General features: G+C 41.7%; 1 protein-coding gene across 16 annotated transcripts in view; it reads left to right on the forward strand.

Moving 5' to 3' along the window:
* Window positions 1-18,203, forward strand: part of ATXN1 (ataxin 1) — a 282,081-nt gene that overhangs the window by 87,992 nt on the left and 175,886 nt on the right. The window contains exon 1 of one of the 16 annotated variants that reach the window (XM_054058381.1): window positions 7,841-7,906. The exons of the other annotated variants lie outside the window; for them this stretch is intronic. The gene's annotated coding sequence lies outside the window, so the exon portion shown is untranslated. Of the gene's footprint in view, window positions 1-7,840; window positions 7,907-18,203 lie in introns of those variants that run through there. 16 annotated transcript variants of the gene reach the window in all.

Below are 18,203 nucleotides of genomic sequence, written 5' to 3' on the forward strand. Positions count from 1 at the left end.
TCTCCTTCTAGTCTGCTGCAGTGCGGGACTGTGTCCAGATGGAGCATGATAACAAAATGAGGGCATGTGTTCACACGTGCACATACATGCGTGTATTTTAGCCCCTTACCTTTTTAAACTTTGAAATACTGGCGTGCATTTGTCTCTGTCCCAACGTATCTGCTATGCATCAGCAAATTAACATTCTCCTTCATGATCTTGCGTGTCCCATCTCAAGAGAAATGGATCGGCACTGCTCTTCCCATGGAAGGGTTCTTCAAGGGGGTTTTAATTGCTGATTTCAGTTGTGACTTTTCAGTTTAACTTTGTTAAAATAATCAGCTTCTAAATCTTGTTTAGCATTTACTGGTTTTAGTTGTCCTTAAAGAAGGAAATGTTTTCCGTACTGGAAATAAATTTATGTATCTTTATTTAAACTTAGACTACATTATCTTTCTATGAGTGTTCCACCAGTAATCTGGTCCAACATAGATTTCTGTGGGCCTCTAATTTTTCTCTCTTTTTTTATTTTTTAATTTTAATCAGTGGCACATTTTCAGTTCACTGTTTACTAGATCATATTTTTGCATGTGACTTTTATCAGGCTACATTTGCATGAAAATAAATGTTCAGCAAAACTGCACGAAAAGGAGATTTTGGAACACTTCTGTCACATAACTATACGCTTCTTTAAAATAGGAGCTGGGAAATAGGAGGGAAAAAAGAAAAAAGATATTAAACTTGTTTTGCTGCAAAATTAAGCTGTTTTTAAAAGAAATGGTTAATTGTAATTATTAAGTCAATTTTTTTTTTTTTTGGGTGCAGTATCTTAGAGAGTTTGGGGAATCTGAGATCCTAAGCTCTTGCACATCACTTTGGTTAAGAAATTACTTGAACTCCTATTTTCTTTCTTTTACAACTTCCAGTTCCTTTCTCCTTTTTGACCTAAGTATTGAACTCGGCTTTCTAAATGCACTGAAATGAAGAAGATGCCCTCCTTGGCCTGGCAGAATAGACTGCTACTGCAAGCTGATGTAGGATGTCGATCAGTCCTGGTTTAAGAAGTGTAGTCAGTAGCTGCTATCAGAACCAAGGTTTTATTTTCTTTGAGCCTTCAGAAGCAAACACATCCTTCTCTAAATGTTACTTAACACCACCCCTCCGCCCCCTGAATTCAGACAGTTTCGTTCAATGTGAATGTAATATGAATCATCACAACCTAGTCTAGAATATGTCTTAACTTAGGTGCATAAATGAACGAGAGACAAGTCACTTATTTATTAGTCTGTATGTGGAAGGTGGTGACCTAGCTTAACTGTGCCCAGAGGGAGAGAAGGGGGTTACAATGCAGACCGAGGAGAGGAACAGGGTTTGAGGCTTTGTCATTGTGTTCCCAGTCACATTCTTGGATCTTGCAAAAGTGGCTCTTGCAAATTCATCCAGTTGTAAACAAGGAAGTGAGACTGAGCACTTGTGAGAGATTTTAGGAATAAAGTTAGTAATTTTGTTTTCAGATGTGCTATACTCCTGCATAATCACTCTGAGGAAAAGGCAAGCGGCATTTAATGCCACTGTCCCTTCAGGAGTGCAGCGATGGCTGTTGGTCCCATGGGGGGCAGCAGGCTCAAGGCACGGGTGAATCAAGTGTGATAACGCTGATCACTCTTGGAGTCTGGTGCTTTTCTTCTTGGGAAACTGCAAACATGAGCTGGAAGTAAAGATACTAGACAAAATCCTTTTCTTTCTCTAGTGTGTGTATGAAAGGCCAGTTCTTGGAAACCGGGGAAGGAATTAAAGATGTGGTGCTGAGGTAAGTCTTCAGAGTTGTGCACAGGCCGATGATTAGTTAATGCCCTCTCTTCCATCTCTTTCAGCCATGACTCACTGACATTGCTCTGGGTCACAGTTCACACAGGGGAAGAAGTTATTGATCCTTGCATGTATCATACTGCTTAATTCTTAGCAATGTGAACTCTCTGTTCTGTCGCTTACACCTTTGCCTTCTGTTCTCCTAGCTCGACACCCATCCTCAGCCACCTTTGATGCAGGGTGTGACCCTCGACTGGCTGTGTCTTGCATCTTGAGTTAGGTGGTTGAGTGCATCTGATAGAAGCGGATGTGCCGAAGTGTGTATATTGCCAGGGGCCCGTGGCCGAGAGATGTAGGAACCTTTTTGCAGAACTATCAGTAATGGTTTGTCATTGATTTGTCACCGTATAGCAGCCTCAGTGCTGAGGGCCTGAGAGCCCCATGTTGGGAATTAAATAGGTGTAGCACTTTCTCGGGGACAGAGGCAAGGGAGTCCTCACTGAGCCTGTGTCTGCATTCTGATCGTAATTTGTCACTAACGGCTTTAGGTTAGCAAGCACTCTGTATGCATATGCAAATTGTGCATAGCATTTCAGGAATTGCCTGTAGAATGTATAGAAGGACTTGCATCATGAGCTCAAAGAAAATCAAGGAGCACACGGGCTGTGAATACTGGCAGTAAAATGGGTATAAGGGTATTTCTGCATGGCCAGAGCCTTCAAGGGATAACGGAAAGATTAGATTGTGAAAAAAAGTTGTGCATTAGCTTCCATGAACCCTGTGCATTTTATTGTTTTAAAAAAACAGATTGCCAGTGGAAACTGTAATCAGGGGTATGGTTGTTTGTAGAGCTACAAGGGGGAGGCCAACAGTTATTTGTGGTTGCAGACTGATTCGCTGCTGCTGCAGCCAGTGAATGGTGGGCAGGGTGGGGTGGATTTCAGGAGCACCAGAGACACTAACTGCAGGCAGCTAAGAGGAACAGACCTTCTACAAATGAGTAAAGAAAGCATTTCCTCTGCAGGCCGGCCAGAAAATGGAAGTAGCAGCTAGCTAAGCCTCTAGACAAGATTAAAACTGACAGGAAATGAAAACTGACTTCACAGTTTTTCTTACAGGCTGACCGCCCTCCTCCCCCTTTGCTAATGCTCGCAAGGTCCGTAGCAGAGTGGTTCCTCTACCTACTTCTTGGAAGTCGTACGATCGGGTTAGTGAAGAGTGTGACCACAGTGCAGAGCCAGGCTCTGCTGTCAGTGGGGCTGTATGAGCCTTAGCTCTTGGTCTGGCTTTGGTTTAGACATGAAGCTACTGTCGTTATCTCTGTAAAGCTGCATTTGAAAGCAAGGACATGTGTAAAGAATAAAAGTAAGACTCTTTCCTGTCTCTGTTTATTTCTCTACCTGTTCATCTGTTACAACAGATCTGTTGCTGTGCAGAGTGTGTTAGGCTCAGCAACTGCTCTTCCTCACTGTACCTGCCAGCTTTTGAAATCTATAAATAAGAACGTTTGAAGCGGGGGGAATAGATGCACCTTCTAACTCCATTGAAATACTTGGACACAATATGCTTTTTTTGGCAGGACAGACTGGGGAAAAAATGAAATATATATATATATATGGACATTGCTAGAATATAGGGACCGCGTTTCCCAAATAGAACAGCTAGCATGTATATGTGGCTAAAGGATATTTGCTTAGATTTATGCCAGTCATGCTACGAGCTGCACTAAAAGAAAATGAAACAAGTAATCTTTCACCCCCCTCAAATACAGACCTTTGCCAAAGTTTGTTTCTTGGAAATTCAGTGAACCTGATGAAGCGGGATCTCGCGTCTAAAAATAGAGCATTTTACTTTCCATCTTGCCCCTTGCAGGCAGGGTGTAATTTTACCTCAGTCAAGAAGTGAGATGAAAGGGGTTTGAGCTTAGCCTTATGTCTCTGTCCTCTTTTGAGCTGGTGACAGAGGGCCCTCATCTTTCCTGACCCAGTTCAAAGGTGCAGTCAGTAGGGATCCTGGGAGCAAAGAACCACCGTTGCAGGTTGTTTATGCGGTCAAGGCAGCAGCTGGATTTTGCAGGTAATGTGGCCTTGGGTATGATTGTTTGGTTTCTGCTACCCAAGAATGCGGTGCTTGGTATCTTGGGACTAAAATGATGTGCTCTTGAAGCAAAATGGGTTTTGCAATCCTGAACAAAAAGATGGCGCTTTAAACCTGAATTCTGCAAAGCCACTCGAGCTGCAGGTATACCGGAGCATAGCTCTGCAAATATCCCCAGCTGCCCTTTTGGTTTCTCGAGACGTGTGTGAGCTCTGCAGCTGCCTCCTGGCTCTGCAGGCGTATGCTGGGCAGGCAGAAGGGGGCTGGGTGGTCTGCAGTTCTGCAGCCCTCGGCACCCACCAGGAAGACAGAATCTGCCTGGCAGGAACAGAGAAGCTGGCTTTTGGCCAGATTGAATGCCATGATCCCAGCGACAGCTTCCTTCCCGCCTTCTCTTCCTCCCCACCCGTCTGCCAGAGTGTTTTGGAGGGTGGTGTCCCCGGGGTGCTCCTCAGGGGGGGTGTGTTGCAGGGGGTGCTATTGCTTTGCCCTTTTGTGCCTTTTTTGTATGTGGATCTGTCCGCAGCTGTTTGCCTGCTGCTTTTCTAACCTCTGTGCACGGTGTTCTTTGATTCACAGGATCGCAAGAGTACGAGCCAGGTTGGCACGACCATTTCTTTAGAGCAAAGGAGGCCTGTGTCCTGCAGGGCTGTTTTAGTAAAGACATGTCCCATCTGCTGCTTCTTATCACCCTTTTTATCTGTGCTGCTGACTCATGCAGTGTGGTCTGCTCAGTTCTCCATTACAGTCACATCACACTTCAAGTTACCTTTACTATGACTCACGCTTGTTTTTTCACTTGGCAAGTGTCAGGCCAAAAACAACCCAGTCTTGTTCCTCTCTCGTATGTTCTGTCCAGACCTACCCTTTACCTCTGAGTCTTGTCCCTCTGTCATTATCTTGTCCTTCCCCTCAAGTAAATCACCTGTAACTAAGTTTTAAGCTGTGTAAATTTGTCTTTCATAGCATCTCTGCACCTGAAGCTAGTGAGATTGCCAGGCTTGTCCTGAATCTGATCATTAGTCTTGCTTGCCTTCACAGTTATGTTTAGTGGGAAGTATATTTTTTTTTTTCCTCTGTTTGAAAAAAAAAGCATGTTTGTTAATGTTTTGGTGTGAAATTTTGCTTTGGGACATCATGTGCATATCTTGATATGTAGTATATGCACACAGATCCGAAACCTTTTGACTTAAGAGTTGCCTGCGTGTTGGGCTAATGAGATCACGGCTTCAGACAACTTACACTGTGAGGTTTCCCTTGCTGGCTTTTGGCTTGTACTTCCAGAATCAGCTCATAGACTAAGGTATGCATACTGCGTGGGCAGTTGGTAACTCAGTACACCAAGCTTGAAATCCCCACTTGAAGTGGGGGTTGTTTCCAAATAGCACATTGTTTCCAGGTTGAAGAGGACGGTCGAGTTGTGCTACTAAAGGCTTGGTATTTCCTTCCTTCAGGTGAGGGCAGTTTTGCTGGAGATTTCTTTGTGGACAGATTTGTGCCACTTTTGCTCTTTTCAGTGCTGAGATGCCTAAATCCTTTTCAAAGGAAAGCCTGGTATATGTTCCACTGAGGACGGATGATTGGTGAAGCTTGCTGTAAAGTTAAAGAAAGTGATGCTGAGTTCCTATCGTACTTTCCCGAGCCCTTGATCATGTCAAACTTCTGCTAAAACTGGCAGTCTGGTTGAAACCTGTTTGCCTTGGATAAACTTTATAGAATTGGGTTTGTATAATGCTGATGTGATAGCTACTTTGACATCACAGAAATTTGCTAAGAAATGAAGAATAGAAATTCTAGGAAAGTTTTAGAACAGGAAGGAGGGAATAATGCAAGATTTTTTAATTAAAAAAAGTTTTCTTCATATTCTTCTAACAAAACCATAGGTGGGTTTAGATTACTGTGTCAATTTCCTTTTCTAGGAACAAAATCAGCCTTTTTTTTTTTTGTCATGGTGCACACAAATGATCAGAATGCACATCTGTCTTTTAGATTTGTGTGTAGAAAACCCTTTCTAATGTTAAACGTGTAATGTTTTCTTGGATCAAGCTGCTTTAAAACTTTTCCAAAGAGTAAGTGCATTGTAGATTTACGTGTGCCCTCAGATGTAGGCTTTGAAGCAGCACCACCTGACTGAGTAGACTTTACAGTCCCATGCCAGCTCTCTGAAATGGAGAAAAGTCCTTTCTGTACCCAATCTTCAAGGAGTCGCATGGGTTAGAGACTTGGAAGCTCTTTCCCGTGGAAAGCACCAGACCACGTTTCAGCATTTCCCTGGTGTTGTGTGTGCTGAACAATGGCTTGGATGGCGTTAGCAGCTTGGTCTGAAAATATCAGGGGACACGTCTTGAGTGCAGAAGCTTCACCCTTCCAAGGTTGTGTCCAGGTAGTGGTCTTTGGGTATAGGTATGTCATGTCCTTTCCCATTCCCATCTTTCCTTCCTGTTTCACTTGAAAACTGCGTGGTTCTGTGAATTGCTGTTGCTGGGTGTCCCTGGTGGTGTGCTGCCAAGCTCTGTTGGTCTCTGGTGTAAATCAATGGAGCTAATCATGATCTTAAGCAAAATATTCCATTGTTTCTGAAAAGCATTTTTTTTTCCTCTGAGCCTAAAGTAATGTGCTCCATAACTCGAAACTGCAAATGTACGACCCTCCTGCCCAGCTTCTGGCATCTTAGTAGGAAATGGGGGTTTCTTCTTTGAGTCCGTGACCCCTGGAGGTTTTGCCTTTGTGAGAACATGACCACAGATGGTGTATATATGTGATGCTGTCCCTGACTTGCTGCAAATTGCACTGAGGTACATCATGGGCATGGTAGCATGGTACGAAGGAGATTGGTAGTTATCAATGGAGGTCCGTGTGCCTTGCAGTGACATGGTGTGGCTGCACCTTTGGGAAGATGGTGGCTTGTGGAAACTTCTTCATTTTCTGGTTTCATTTGAGGCGTGAGGGAAGAAGTGTGGGTGTGCAGGTGATCAGCGCTGTGCCCTACTGCCAGTTACTACTGGGCGGCTCTCGCCTCAGCAAGAGCAAGGTGGTGCACCTCCTGCCTCGGGACACTGGGCAAGATCAGTACAGGCTTAGGTTTACTCTGTGGCTCATTTTACCCATATGCAAAATAGATGTGTAATGATACCTGCCTTGGTAGTGGAATTGAGACTTAATTAGTTAATTAATTGATGTTCGCTAAATGCCTTGAGATTCAAGAATCACTGCATATGTCCCAGAGCAGCAGCAACACTTTGAGGCTGGCGAACCATCTCCTCTCCCATAATGAGGTTTCTGGAAAAGGAGAAGCTCTGGCCCCTCCCTTCCCAGCTCCTCTCCTGGTTTTTGGGGATGAAGCAGTGCTGTGCTTGGTGTTAATTGTATGGCTTGGTCCCTCTGACTGCTGTCTAAATAAATAAATAAATAAACTGATGTGCTTAATGTAGTCAGCACATAGGGCACATGCCAAAAGAATTTCACAAAGCAGCAGAGCTGGGTTGCCAAATGTCATGTCTTTTATAAAAAGCATTCTTCAGGAAGCAAAGTTGCACAGGGGAAAGAGGAAAAAAAAAAAAGAAGAAAATGTTATAAAAACTCTCACTGCAGTAAGAAACATTTTCTTCCCCCACAGGGAGAATGTCTGGGCCATGTCATGGTGGGATCAAGGGAGTCTATTTTTATTCCTTCTTAAAGGCCCCTCTCTCATTTCTTTCCTGTGCTCCCACTCCCAAAGAGTAGCTCTCAACCATGCTGGCCTGGAGAGCTCAGTTTAGATTAGCATTCAAAGGCGAGGTTGTGGGATGGTCGTCTTCTATGTGAAAATATTTGCCAGTGGATTTTGGGTGGAGAGACGGCTGCTTAAACAGTGTCGGTGCCAGAATGTTTATTAGTTTAATATGATTAATGAATGAGGAAAACCAATGGAGATTGTTTTCTGTCTTCTTTTTTTTTTTTTTTTTTTCTCCTCAAGGAGCATGGGGGAGGCAACAAAACTACAAAAGGAAGTCTTATTTTTGAATCTCCAAAATGCATGCAAGTATGTTTTTATCGAGAGAGCTTATAGGTACAGATTATGTGTTCAGATGTGTCTGTGTTCACGTGTGCATGGTATCACCTTGGTAAGCGTCAGTGGCTTGACCCTGGCTGTCCTCTGACAAGTGGGGTTTGCTGTGGGATCTGCGGTGTTCAGAGGGGTTTGATACCACTTGAACTGCACTCAGAAACTTGCTGTGGGCTTGTAGGAGCCAAGGTAGAGGTGTCCTGGGGTGAGGCAGCCTCTGATGTGGTTCCCCAGGGGCGAAGGATGCTGGAGGGTGGGTGGGTGTGAGTAGTTGGCTGGATCACCGTTTTGAGGGTCAGTGTTGTGGCCCTTTAGGCTGGGCTTGGGTGTCCTAGTTGGCTGGACAGAGCAGTGAGTGGGGTTTCACCCTGTTTCAGGACACTGCAGGGGTCCCTGATGGCAAGTGGTTGCTGCTGCTTAGCTTGCCCAGCTGCTTCTTGGTAAAGCTGTGGGAGGATGCAGTTTGGAAATCGCTCTGTGTAGACTCATAGCATTGCTTCTGTTTGTCCACGTACTCCCAGTTCTTATCTTGGGGTGGTTCTTAACGACTCCAGAGGCTAGATTTTTTTTCCCGTAAATTAAAGTGTTGTTTTGGCAGCGTGTTGTCTCTAAGTGCCAGCCCTCCCTGTGGCACTCTCAGCGCTGTGCACTAACCAGTTGACTTCTTAAGCCTAGTGTGTGCTTGCGATGTAAAGGTACCTCATTGAATTGGTATCAGTAACAGAGAATTGGAGCTGTGCTGATATTTACAAAACAGGGTTGAAAAATTGATTTTCTGAACTTTACCCCTCTACAGCTTTTTAGCTCATGGGAGTATTTAATAGCATAATGTGAGATCATTTTAGGCAGTAGTGCAGCCTCACAATGCAGTCTTCTCATGCTGTCGCTGCAAACTTGACAGGCTACAAATTTAAACTATATAAAATACTGTTTCTGTCTGTACCCTCACAATTTGTTTGAACTTCCATCATGGTTACTACATCGCACCACAGAATAAGTATCATAATATGCATTAGCAGTATTTAATTTGTCCTGTATTGTGGCAGGACCAAATTGGCACCAATAATCTGATAGGTAGCAAAAGCTTCTGCTTTTGCATTCTTAATACCTATGTTGCCACAACCATAACTCACTGGCAGTGAGCCTTTTTAAGTTAGTAGAGTTAAATTATTTAGAAGTGTTGTGGAAAAAAAGACATCATCTTTTTCCGTCTCCTTCCTTTTTCTAGGAGGAAAATTTGAATTCACTGTGGTAAAAAGCCCACATCTCTGAGTATGCTATCAGTGGGGAAGTCCTCACCATGAAGCTCATTGTGACGAGTGCTGGCATTTCTTCTGAGTTGTGCTGTGTCAGAAATAGGGATTCTTCAGTCGTACTTTTTCTTCCTTGTAATTACATGGTTCTGAAGTCCTGCTCCTCTCCTTGGGTTGCAGGCACTGAAATTTTCACTGCTGCTAGCGTGAGTCCTCACCCACGTGTCTTGTTTTGTGTATTGAGCCAATGAACAATGAAGGAAAACCAATTAACAGGCTTCGGTGTACATGGTGTCTTTAAGTGTAGAGTGCAAGTGTTGTAATGTAATGCCCAGATGAGAAGAAAAGTGTCCTGAACAACAATTTCTAGTATGTATTCTTATGACCAGTGCAATGTTTTTGTGAATCAATATGGCATGTGTTATATAAGCATCATTTTAGATTAATTTCTGAATTAATAAGTCACATAATCCTTGAAATACATGGAAGTGAAAATTATATTTGCTCAAAGAAAGAGAACATGATAGGGAACCCTTCCATTTATGCTTAAGCACAGATGGTGTGGCGATGAGCATAGGAAGAGCCTGCATTGGTCAGGTTTACACTAGCCCAAGCTCACCATGCACACTCTTGCTCTCACGTTTCCCCTTGCTTACTTCTAGGTTTTTTTCCTTCTTTCTTTTTCATTGGGAATTTATTTCTTTTCTCTGTGTTTTGCTTATATCGTCAGTGTAGCAGTGTTTATTCAGCTCAGACCAGGAGAGGTATTCAATTTTGCAGCTGACATTTATTTACAGGGTTACCTTTTAGTGCCTGTGTTAGACTCCCATTCCCTATAAACAATATTTCCTGACCAACATAACCTACTGGCTAAGGGATCCCATAGAAAAATGCCTTTCGCAGTGCCCTTGGTAAAAGGCAGAAGGATTCATACTTCAGACATTATGTTATCACTTTTTCTGGAGCTTACATCATTATTTGAGACACAAGAAACCTCCAAGATCACACCTGGTTGAAGGTTTCCTAGTAGTGTACTGCTGTTACTGAAGTGTGTATGTAGCTTGGCTTGTGTGGATGATTTTGAATGAATGGCTTTGAGCAATCTGGTGTAGTGCAAGATGTTCCCACCCATGGCAGAGAAGGGGTTAGAACAGATGATCTTTCAATGTTCCTTCCAAATTATTTAAATACCATTATGTGATTCTATGGATCTCTTAAGGAGTTTTTAGTGCTGTTTTCCTCCAGTGCGAGGGCCTCCTTTTCATATTCTCAGTCCTTGCTCCTTTACTACTTAGGAGCAGAGGGTACTGTATCTTTGAATGTTTTGACATTCTTTTTGCTTTAGTTCTTGAGTCATGACTTATGTAAGTATCTTGAGTAGGTTTCAGGTTGCTATTTAGAGGTGATGATCTGCTTCTTGTGGAGATACCACGGAGGCGAGGAGCTTTAGGCATCGATTGTCTTGCTCTCTTTGTCCTTTTCTCGTGATTTTTGATACATTTTTGTTTGTATGAGTAGTCATGGAAGACAAAAGGTGAGAAAATGGCTTTTTGGAAAATGTGTTTGATTAAATGCAGGTGTAGGCTCGTAAATATTAATAGTTATAATTAGATATTAAATTTTGCTTATTACTGAAGTGATTGAAAGGGGTGAAAAATTACTAGGTATCTCCTGGTGAATGGCCTTAATTATGAAACTGTTCCTGTTAAGGTGCTCAGATATGAATGTAGGAAATGTTAAGTCCAGGTGTTCAGATTCGAACGCTTGATGTAACATTATGAAAAGGGGAAGTGGAAAGAGGAAGAGTTGGGAGGTAAGGAACAAATAATACAGTGGCTCATGGGGAATGATCAGATATTAAAAATCAGTTACTCTAGGCCTAAACATTTTCAGCTTTTAAAAAATATCAGCTTCCTGCACCATTTTATTTGACTTTTTGTCATGGTCTTCAGGCTTGCTGTTGTTTGCTCTCATTTGCAGCTCTGTGAGCTCGAAACCTAAGGGGAGAGAGCAAGAGAGAGTGAGCATGACTTAAGTCTCACATTATCATGAATGTGGTGGGAGGGATGGGGGGAAAGATAAATTTGTGAATAATACCATGAGCAAAAGGTCTGAACCTGAAACCACTCCAGGCCATGGGAGAGCCTGTAAAGTTTCATACCTTGTTTGTATAAAATGGTCAGAAGGTTATTTTTTTCTTGTCTCTGAAAACGGACTCCATACTTACTCAAAATCTTGTGGGATTTGCTAGAGAGCTTGGGATTTTTTAAGAAAAGCCCAGGGTGAATACAGCAGTTAAATGTAGGTAGATGATTGTTTTGGCTCTTTGCCTTAATACTTCTAAACTTATTTCCATTATAATGCTTGTTGTAATGTTTCTAAAATATTTTAAGGGTCTTTATAGAGTTTCTTGGAATTATCTGTAGGAAAAATACTAGGAGCAGGTTCTTCATGAAAACTTTTTACATCATTTACAGTGCATAAGCACACAGTTTATATATATTCATTCATCAAAAGGACAAAATGCTTCTCATCATGAGCGTTTTGCTTTGTTCAGTAGATTTCTTGGCCAAATAGGAATGCAGATTTGGGACATATTATGACTTTCTCCTGACATTTTGTGCTTGTGCACCTGTAGGATGTCTGTTTGACTTTGCATGAAATACTGCACATGGTTGTGTGAGGAGGTTACATTCAGAGTTTTAAGGTCTCCGTAATGCACAAAGCTAATCTCTAACATGCAGTTTCTTTCTGTTTACTATGATGGGGGCATTGCTCTGTGGTACTAACACAACTTTCAGTTTTTTATAGTAGTAGTGGTCTTTGCCTGCCTTGCTGCAAATGTGCTGAGTGAGCTTTGCAGGGATGAGATTTACTGCTTAATTGAGCAAGTTCTGCAAGCAATATCTGACTTTATAATTTTGCTTTCTGCTTGTAATTACACATTACGTCACTTTGGTAATGCCTTCCGAACTTCTCAGTTCATTATCAACTCTCAACATAATTTAAGGAATAATGCATATCCTGACTGGTCATAACGAGGCTGAAATTCCATCTTGGGCTTCTGGTGTCATCACAGAACTGGGATGGAATTACAGCTTTAATTTATGTACTATGGGGGATACATTATTTATTACTGTGCATTAGAAAATGATTAATCTCTGCTTGTGTTGCAAGGCTATCCTACTGCTCTGAGTCCCCAGGAAGTGCTGAGACATTGTAGAACTTCTTATGCTGATTACAGCTTTACAAAGCTGCCAGAAAGACCATTGCATTATTCAAAAACTGCTAGAGGTGATGAAAATTTACGAAGCCACTATGGGATTTTTCCTAACTCGTAGTATTTCTACAAGGCTTTAGTTCGCTAAACCTGAGCGTTTCCTTGCCTTGAGTCCCTTTCAAGTGTTTAATTTCACCTAAAGCTGTGAATAGATAAACAGATGGAGAAGCACTGTGTTGTGAGGACACTGATTCAACAGAGTATTTTAACCCTAGTCTAGCTCTACTGAAGATAACAGAAATTAGTCATGTGCTTAATTGGTTTGCTGAATCAGTTCTTTAATTTCTACTTTGGTTGTTCATAAAACTTATTTCTTACTTTTTCTTCCCAAAATTGTGTGTGTACGTGTGCATGAATGCATCCATGAATACAGGAAAGCTGCACTGGAACAATGCAAAGTAACAGAAAACTGCTATAAAATGTACTTCCAGTTTTCATTCAAGTGACTTTTTTTGTCTGTTATGCTCTGAGAACATTCCATTTTAGAAGCATTTTCAGTACTATGAAAGTCAGTAATCAAGTTCTGGTATGTAGTTACTAGTACTGTGTGACTAGTTGCAATGCACACGTGTTGCTGTGATGAATTTTAGTTACAGCATTCCTTCACAGCCATTTTTCAGTGGGGTTTAGCTTTTGTGTTATACCAGAGTTGAAAATTTGTCCTTTTTTGTTTTACAGCCTACAGACATAGGTTTTTGCAGAGACTTAGTTCCAGCCACTAAAACCAGCCGCTGTTACCAAATAACGTAACTAATCTGTGCCGCTTCATAAAAAGGATTTAGGGATGGGGGGGCTTGCAGTTTTGCATTTGCAGCTACTGTGCCCTGGTTTAGAAAAAAGAGAAAATTAAAGACAACCCAAACCTTAAAGGTTTGCAGGAATTCTAATTAATAAGCTCTAGCAGAATGTCTTCAAAGTACTCAGCGCTATTAGATCTGAAGAAAAGAACTAGATATTAGTAAAAGATCAAACAGATACAAATACCTTAAGAAAAGAAGTCACTGATGTAAATTAAGTGAATGCTTTATACTAGTACAAAAGTGTGATAAAAAATTAAATACTCCCACTTTCTAAAGTGGCATTTTTATCTAAGGCTCTGATGACACGTATAAACCACTCAAGTTTCAGTCTTGTGGGTTATATTGTCACCAGAAGCTCTGACTAATAATACAGTAAAGTCTTAAAAATGACAGTTGGATATAGTATGACTCTAAATGACTTTTTTTTTGTTGTTTTTATTATTGTTGTATATTTATGGGAAAAAAAAAAGAGAAAGTCACAATGCTGACTGACTAATTGGATATAGTGGGGAAGTGTTATCCTGGATTCAACTTGGGTAGCCATATTATAAATCACAAATGTGGAATCTAAAACCCAGTGACAAAGCTGATAATCCGTGAGGTGTACGAATCTTGAAGCTGGTGTAGAGAGACTCAGAAGACACACCAGCAGCTCTCCCCCACACAAAATTAAAATGATTGTCATTTTTGCAGGGAACACCGTGGGGATCAGAATTAGAGACATCTACCCCTCTTCAGTTTGAGAGCTGAAGAGATGGCTGCAGTTTCTATGGAGAGTTTCAGCTTGCTGGAGCTGTATAAATAGATCTCTGGCGCTGTGCAGATCTGTGTGGGACCAATCACCATTCCATTCTACATCACGAGGAGATGCAGAAGAGCAGCCCTCTGCAGCTACCTATCTCATGCCACTCATACTGACCAGTTAGGGTGGGCCTTCTGAGGGCAGAAAGACTTGCTCAGGTGATGCATTCTGCTCTGAAGGAGTCAGGCATGAGACTTATGCAGATTTAGGCTAATGTTTTACAGCCTCATTTGGATGTTAAATGGGACATGGCATTTGTGTTAGCTTTCTGAATGAGTTGCAGCCTTGGGCCAATCCAGTGTCATGTGAGTCAAGATAGTATATCACATCAACGGAGAGGAAACCGTCTGTTTAGCATTTGGGGAATTGTTTAATTGTGTTATGATAGCTATATGAGACTGGAAATAAATACTGAGCAGCATGAATTTTCTGTATACACTGGAATTTCTTTTCTGAAAATTTGCTGCAAATAGTATTGCTAGTTTTGTGAAGGGAGAGACTTTATTCCAAGTTTGATATGAGAGGTAGAAATGAAAATGAATGTAAAAGTTTAAGGGCAGATTTCACAAGGTCCTTAAGCTGTCTGTCTCTCCCTGTGTTTGTAAAGGCAAATTATATTGAGCCATCACAGTCCAAAGAGTTGGATCCTACTCCTGGCAGCCAAGGGTGAGACCCTGGATGTACATTTCTGCATGCGTGAAAATGACCACATCCTCAGTGCTCCTCTTTGTGAGGAGCATAAGCTCAAAAAACAAAGTGGAGGAGAGAGAAGACAAAGAATGACAGCAGGTTTTAACATAGAATTGGCGTCCAATAACTTCTTGCATAGATACCCAACTCTGGGAAATGTGTCTTAAGGTAATGTCGTTGCGCACATTGGAAAGAGTGCCAGCCACACCTTCATCTGCAAGCGCTTCCCTCTTACATTGCCTGCAGAGGTAGACTAGAGCAGCATGGCTGTGCTTGCTCTGGCGCAGGGTGAGAGCTGTTCCAAGCTTTGTTCCTCAGAGCATGAGCTGCTTTATTGGCCCAGTTTTCTTTTAAGATCAGTAAAGATTGAGGAGTCTCATTGTGCTATGCTGACACTTGGGACTGGGTCGTGCCTGCCTTGGTGCACTGCGTGAGCTTGTGGAGTTGTGTAATTGCAAGCTTGCTGTCACACAACAAATGACTGATGGTATAATTTCTATTTTCAAAATACGTAAGCAGCTCAACCTAATCATGTGGTGTGGTAAATATTTCCAGGAGATAAAAACAAAGTATTAGGGCAGTGAACAGAGTTACAAACTTCCTTTAACGAGCTGCATATTGTTTGATCATGTTTTTTCATAGACGTGAGCTTCTGCATGCCAAATTCTAGTAATAATTGGCAGCTATTTCACAGTCCCGGGGAAATAATATTATAAATACTGGAAACAGTCAAAATGAGTGGATGTGTCAGTCTGCCTTTCAGACTACTGTGACTAACAGGTGATTAGTACAAATAGTAGAAAGCCCATTTTTCCTTCTTGTTCCTGGAAATACAAAGAGAGGGAGAGCTAGGGGAGTGGAGGGGACGTGTTCAGTTCCTGCAGACAGTTAACAGCAGTACTGCTGACTGGCTAGGATTACAGTTCTGTCTGTGCGGGTGTTTAAGTTGCAAATCTGAGCAGTCCTTTCCAAAGGCCCTGAAGTTAAGCACATAAATGGTTTGGGGCCTGAAAGAGCCTCATTGGCTTATTCTGGAGAGTCCAGGAACCCCCCCAAATTACAAGTGGAGGGAGTTCACATCTTTTTGTTCATGTATGACGGTAATTGCCAATGTTCAAAAAACCTGTAACAAATTAAAATATCTCATATTTTTGTGTTATTTTTCAAAGATGCACATTTTAAATGGTAAATGTTAATTTAAGGAGATTTTAAAGATATGTGGAAAGCATTTCTGAAAAAATACCCAAATGAGAGTGAAGGATTATTTTTTTTTTACATTAAACATTATTATGTAATTTGAACGTGTCAATGCCCAGTGAAAATCATACTCATTAGAACTTGGCAGAGAAGGGGGAAGAGTTCACTCTTTCACAATGAAATGTTTATAATGATAATGAGAAGATCTCAGTAATAACTGTGAAAAGGCCTAGGAAAGTAGTACATTCACAGGTGGATGAAATATTTCTGTAGAGTTTCTTTCTGAAAATGCTATGCTGCAAGTCTTTGGGCTCAGTGCTACTCACTCATATGCAGTGGAAGGGTGATTCCTACTACAGAGGGGATTCCACACTGAAATTGTGTGACCTGTCATATGGATGGTCCTTCCCAGCTTTCAAAATCTCTCAATTTTTGCTTAAAGCCTTAAGTTGCTTAATCTAGTTTATATTACGTCTAGGTATTTACATATATGTCGAGGTATGTGCGTTTTAGCATAAAACGTGAGTCTGGGGACTAGTACAAGGAGCTGTGTTTGTAGCTTTTTAGTCATTGCTCTACTTTTTTCAAAGCAATTATGTAATGGTCAATGGCTTTTTCTTTCTTAGTAAGCTACAAGTTACTGAAAGTGAAATGTTGTTTATTTTGCTCATTTGAAAGCAAGTTATGCAGTTGGTTTCCTTGCAAATCTTTGTCGTCCTGCAAAGACTGGCTGAAGGGTTACTTTCATTTTCTGCAGGACGGTGGTCATGAGAAGGTTTTGATGTGGTGTAGCAGTCACCAGCTGTAGGCACTGAAGAGAAACCCAAGGTGTAAGATTGATGAATGTTGGAAAAAACCAATATAATATTAATATTCACAGTGGTTGGTACTGGAAAATGAAACTGTTGAGTGCTAGCTTTGTCATGACAAAAATTTGCAAGTTGAAAGTATTTTCATCGTAGGTCTGAATAAATGCTGGGGAGATTAAATGGCACTGCATCCCATGTTAGTACATGTGTGTATATAAAGAAGCACAATATCCTAAATAAATTAGAGGTTTGGGGATTTTTTTCTGTTTACAAACTGTTTGCCAAAATTAAGATAACATATGTAGCCGTATGGAGCATTTTGAATGTTCCATAAACTTAGCTTTGTTCCTGATAGTGTCGTTGTCTGTCTTATGTTATTAATCATGTTAAAGAAAAACACCTTGTTTCGATTCTCTAGGGGAAAAACCCTTTCTCTATCTCACCTCTCCCCTAAAACCCCAAACGCCTACTTGTCCTGTGTCATCTGAAACCAATCTCAGTGTTGTCTGTACCTGAATCTATAGATAACACTTTTCCTGTCCTCCTTTTTCTCATGTTCTGTGGGAGGCAAATGGAGCCCAAGAGAGACAACCAAAGTGACATGACCAGGGCTGTTTCATGGGGGGTTTAACATGGTGCTTGGCCTGTGCAGCCGAGCTGGCAGGTTAGAGCCCATGGGACAACTCACCGTTTCTGTCATGTACATGGTCACTAATCCATGTAGTTTAAAGATCCTAGACCATCTCGGATGGCTCTCAAAAATGAAAGATGAGGAGTTAGGCACAAAGCTGTGCTGTCTTAAAACCTGACCAGGTAATAAACCAACCAGGGACATGGTTTCTTACATAGCAACAATTACTTTTGAAGGAAGCAAACAGAGATCTGCAATGTTTTGAAGAGAGAGGACAAGCAGCATGGTAGCAGTTGTGACAGGGCCCACCTTCCCCTGCTGATTTTGCCCCTTTTCATTCGTGAAAAGAGAGAGTGGTGATGTAGTGGGGCTGTGGATTTTACACATACTTCCTCTGTGCTTGGGCTTTCTCCTCAAGAGCTCAGAGTCCTCTCCTGTGTGGCGGGCCAGTGGAAGGCACATAAAGGAGAAGAGAAATTTTCCAGTAGTATTTGAGTACTAGGAAAGTATTTCATTTGGCCTTGTCCAGGCCCTCGGCACAGTGTTTAGTGTCACTGCTGCTCACAAATTTGCTGCTGGGTTCAGAACTGTTTAACAAAAGTTGAATAGATGGAGCAATGAGGTTTAGTTGGTTTCCTGCACTGGGGAAGCAAGGTTTCCATCACCAGGTATTTCTTAACAACTTCGAGTGAAACTCCTGACTGTTACGCTCTCATTATGGCCAGAGGCAAACAATTTATGAGGAAAATATGCTTTTCCCCTTCCTGATAATGTTTTCAACAAACATGGTGGATTGTGTGGCTTCTAGCCA

The sequence above is a fragment of the Cuculus canorus genome, chromosome 2 (genome assembly GCF_017976375.1).
Source record: "Cuculus canorus isolate bCucCan1 chromosome 2, bCucCan1.pri, whole genome shotgun sequence".
Lineage (NCBI taxonomy): Eukaryota > Metazoa > Chordata > Aves > Cuculiformes > Cuculidae > Cuculus > Cuculus canorus.